We start from the raw sequence: 5920 nt of genomic DNA, 5'->3' as shown, positions 1-5920 counted from the left end.
TAAATATATTTGATATTAGATATGATATATTATAATAGGAATATATCTTTATATACATATCATCACACACACCACAAGCACACAAACAACTCACAGGACACATCATCACCACCACACCAACACTACACACGCAATATGTATATATATATTTTTATATATATACTTTAGATATTTTATAGTATATATGTAATTATTATTAATGATTATATCGATAATATATATATAATTATACACACACACACACACACGACACAACACACACACACTCACACACACACATTATATATATATGCATATATTATATATATTGTTGTTATAATAATTACATTCAACAATACAAATCCTTTTGTCACAAATTGGACATTAAAGTGCATTTTCTTTTTTTCGCCGATAACCTGTATTCGCATCATGAGTTATTATCATGAATGATATTATCAAGTTTTACAATATCATTGTTTATTACTGTCATTACTATTGTTATCATTATCAAGAGAATATCGACTCTATTATTTTTGAGTATAATGGTCAGTTTATCCATTAATTATTAATTATCTGATTTAATTACCAGACTATATGGATTAATTAGTTATCAGTTAACTTTAATTATTAAATAGGTTATCTATCAGTCATTACTATTATTGATTATATCATCATTATTGGTTTTGTCATTATCATAATGATCATCATCATCTTCATTATCACTATAATAATTAGCATTATAATTATCGATTCATTGTCATTAGTAACCAATTACATATCAATTTTTCATATAGACACATCTTAATATCTATCAATCATCTATTAATGTGCAATTATTATTATTAATTATTCATCATTACCACATCTGTATTCATAATCTCTTACTCCTTAGAATGTAAAAATTATCATTAATTTGATAGTAATCTATTATCATTAATCGATGGATCAAACCATTACTACTGTTGATTTCTTGAGTATGTTTTGTATAATGATGTGTTATAATTCTTTATTCATTTATCATTAGCTGTCATGTCATTTTATACAATCCGTAATGTACTTTGTGATTATTACCTCGTTAAACCAGTGTCATCATTATCATTATTATATGTATTATTTACTGCTGAAGACCTGTGTCATCATTATCATTTTTTAATATTACTTATTGCTTATTATTCATTTTGTAATACATTATTATTATTATAGTGTCTTATCATTATTATTACTATTATTATCGTTGTTATTGCTATAATTGCTGTTATCATCATCAGCTTTGTAATCATTACTAGAACTGTTGATTATTTTTCCATTATCATCTTTGGTGTCATCATTTATCCATTAAACATTAATATATTATAATGATCAATTTATTATCCTCATGCATGATAACTGTCATTTAATAATACAATGTATCTCATTGTTATCCTATTTCTCATGCTGTATTAATTGAATTAATTATGTATTGTATATCTTTACTATTATAGTTATTATCCGTATTATTATTGTTATTATTATTATCATCCTTATCATTAGCATTTTTTGTCATCACTTTTATAGTACAAGTCTATTACTAATTCTTATCTATAGTTCATTATCATTCTTATTCATATTTACTATAAAGATCGCATCGATACCTTGTTTATCATTATTGCATTGCAGTTATTATCAAATAAACAAGATTTTCATTAGTCGATTAATAGTTGCATTACCTCAAGTAGCCAGTATATATATCATCATCAGTATCTCTCTCTTCTTCCTAATGCTCCCATACATCTCTCTCATTAGTCTCTTTCTATCTCCTCGCTCTGCTTCCTCACTTCTCTCTCTCTCTCACTCTCTCTCTCCTAGCTCTCTCTCTCTCTCTCTCACCTCATCTCTTCTCTCTCTACTCTCTCTCTCTCCATTTCTCTCTCTCTTCCTCTCATTCTCTCTCTTTACTCTCTCTTCGTCTACTCTCTCTTCTCAACCTACTCCTGCTCTCTCCACACGCTCTTCAGTGGTGAGAAGCTACAGCACCAGACAATACCTTAGAAACCTTTCCTGCTGCTAAACGCAAGCCAGATACAATGAGGCCTGCATGCGCACTTTAGGCGAGAGAGAGAGAATGTGGAGACGAGATAGGAATAGAAGATGAAGAAGTGAGATATTGAATACGGACCACGTCCACCAAGATGGAAGACGAGAGAGAGACCGGAAGAAGATGTAATTATGTGAGATAATAAATACGAATAGAGAGAGTCGAGGGGAAGCGTAACATGGGGATGGCGAGAGAGAGCAGGCGACCCACCCCCACCACTACCCCCGACCCTCACCACGAGCGAGAGTCCGACAGCTGACCCTCGAAGGAGGAGAAGTAGAAGAAGAGAGGAGGAAAGAAAAGATAGAAAAGCCGCACTCTACGAGATGGATAGATAGATAAGAGAGAGAGAGATTAAGAGAGAGAGCAGAGAGATGGGGTATAGCGATTCAGAGAGCGCACTCTCTGTGAAGTACGAGAGAAGTATCCGTCAGTTAGGATTATGAGATGAGGGGAATAACGTGGTTAGCTCAGAGAGAGGAGGTAGGGGCACATACCACTATAGGAGAGAGAGTAGAAGAGAGGTGGTGGAGAGGAACGAAAGGATGTAGGGAAGGGCGTAAGTAAATGAGCAGAGAGGATAAGAGAGAGGATTAGAGAGGAAAGAATATAAAGAAAATAAAGGATGAGAAAAGGGACACACAGAGATAGATAGGCTAGTATAGATAGAGCCGTCAGCACAGACAGATAGATAGATATCGATCGATGAAGAGAGAGAGAGAGGAGAGAGAGACGAGAAGAGAGAGGATTGAAAGAGCGAGAATTCGCAAGGAGAGAGATGCTTGATGAAGAGAGAGAATTGAAAAGCGGGTGAGCAGAAGCGAAAACCATATAGACGATGTGGAGGTCGGAAGTAGAGAAAGAGGAATGATAATTGTATGAAGAGGTGAGAGGTCGAATAAGAACAGGAGAAAGAATAAGAGCTGGTCAGGGATGAAGCTGAGGAAGATGAGAGAGGATCGGAGAGAACCGCCGGATTACTGTAGAGGAGAGAGAGAGAGAGAATGTGAGTGAGAGAGAGGGTTTTTAATTAGATTTTGGTATAAAATGAGAGAAGCCTATGGCTGCTAGAAATGTTAGAATTTTAAAAAGTAAATCAATTTAAGGAGATGTGCCGCGAGTGTGAAAAAGTTGCCTAATTTTTATACTATAATTTTTAGCATTGTCTTATCATTTTTATAATAATGTTTGCTTTGCATGGAGTATGCATGTGTGCACGTTTATGTGCATCTGTATGTCTTTATGTCTGAGCTTTTTAGATAAAGAGAAAAAAATATATATTTACATATAACTCCAGAAGCAGACACGCAATCAGCTAAAACCTAATCTATCATTTCGGTCTCCTTTTCACGGTCAAAAACGATACTCTGTCGAGGGAGAGTTACATAAACATGTAATCTCTTAACCTGACGCGACCTGATTCATGGTCAAGGTCAGTAATGACGTCACAGGAGAAGCCATACCTGCTTTACCTAGTGAGTTCACGCACAACCTCTCTCACCTGTCCTTTTCTCTTCTTATTTCTCTGTTTTTTTTTTCTCTCTCTCTTTTCTTTATTTCGTTAACAACAAATAACTTCACATTCTTGTTATTCACTTATGTTTCGTAATAATTCGTATTTACCAGAATATATCGTTACCATTTCTACCCACACCAACTGACAATACACACATAGAACCAAAAACCCACATCATTTCAACCACGCCTCTATACATCCCCCCCCCCCCCTCACACGCATTTCAAACTCCCAACACTCAATTTTGAAATAGAATTAGGCACGTAAACCACAAAAAAATTAAAGGAGTCACTCACCTCTGCTTCTCAGTGCATGTCACATAAGCTCATTTCACTTCAACGTCGGCTAAATCCATTACAATAGAGATGTCAGCTCACTGTGTTAATGTAATGGTAGAGGTAAGGCCTGTTTGATAATGGTGATCATAATAGTGATGGTGGGGGTAATTAAGGTGATCTGTTATATTAGTGATTTTGTGTTTTATGTTTTGTTTAATCATGTCATCTTTGTTGTTATCGTTATTGTTATCGTGATTTTGTTGTTGTTGTTATTATTACAATTTGTATCACAATTGTTTATATTATTTTCACTAAAATGCTGGTGATGTTGATATCGGTGATAATAATGAATATACAATAATCATAATGATAATCATGATGATAACAACAATTGTAATAATAACTGTCGTGATAATCAAAAGGATAATGGCACCAATAATAATTATAATAGTAATGATAATAGTAATGGGAATAAAAATGTAAATAATTATGATCAAGATAGCTATAATAACAAACACCGTGATATTTATAGCATTCATAATAAAAAAATGATAATTAAATTGATGATAATGATTATAATGATAATGATAATGATAATAACAATAACAATAATGATAGCAATGATAATCATAATGATAATAATGACGATGATGATAACAGTAATGATATTGATAACTATAAAATTAATATCAATGATAATGATAATACTAACATTAGATCCCAAATTACTACTACTGATGATAATAATGAAGGTAATGACGGTAATGGCAATGATAGTTATAATGATAATGGTAATGATGATAATGATAATGATAGTGACATTAAGGAAAATAACAACAACAACAATAATAAGGATGATATTAATGATAATGATAATAACAACAATGATAATAATGATAATGATGGTAAAGATAACAATAATAGTAATAAAGATAATAGAAATGGTTATGATAATGTTTATAGTATTAATAAAAGCATCAATAATAACAATAATAACGGTCATAGCGGTAATAATAAGAGCGATGATGAGAATAATAGTAATGGTAATGATGATAATACTAACAATAATGATAAAGGTGAAGATAACAAATATGTAATGAATATAGTAATAATAGTAATTATAGTAATAATGAAAATGATGGAAATAATAGTCATGATAATGATAATGATAGTAATGATAACAACAAGAGCAATTCTGATTAAGATGACAATGATATTAATGATAGTTAACTTAATAATGATATTGATATTAACAATAATGATGATAATGATAAGGTCATTGGTAAAAAATAATGATTTTGGTGGTGATTATAACAACAATAATACTATTGATAATGGTAGTAATAATAATGATAATGATGATAATTATCTATTATCATTATTATCATTTCAATGAGCATTAACATCAGACCGCATCAGCCCGACCCAGCGGAGCCAGCCAGCGCAGGCCCAGGCGAGCCAGCCAGCAAGCCCCAGCCCACGCCCCCCCCTTCTCTCTCTCGTTACCTATCTATCTATCTATCTATCTATCTAATCTATTTATCTGTATATAATAAGAGCGTAATATATATATTAATATTAGGAATATATATATTTGATATATATATACGATATATATATAGCTTATTAGATATATATATACATTCATATGTATATAGACCACAGCACACAACACATCACAACACCACACAACACAACACACACACAATCACATATATACTATATATATATATATTATATATATAATCATTATATATATATAATGATATATATATATCATATGTATATATATATATGTAAAATATATATATGATCTCTAAAAGATATATAATATATATATATTATATATATATATATATCCTATTTATACATATATATATATACATATGTATATATATATTAAACTATATATATCAAGATATCGTAAAATAATATATATATTATATATATATTAGTATATATATACTATATATACAAGATAAATAGATAGATAGATAGATAGAGATCGACAAAGAAAAGCAGACAGACGGACAGACAGATTGATAGACAGATATAAAGATAGGTAAACATACA

The sequence above is a fragment of the Penaeus japonicus genome, unplaced genomic scaffold (genome assembly GCF_977035675.1).
Source record: "Penaeus japonicus unplaced genomic scaffold, GWHDUDI00000001_assembly GWHDUDI00000012, whole genome shotgun sequence".
Classification (NCBI taxonomy): domain Eukaryota; kingdom Metazoa; phylum Arthropoda; class Malacostraca; order Decapoda; family Penaeidae; genus Penaeus; species Penaeus japonicus.
The sequence above is the reverse complement of the archived record's forward strand: the minus strand, read 5'-3'. Positions refer to the sequence as shown.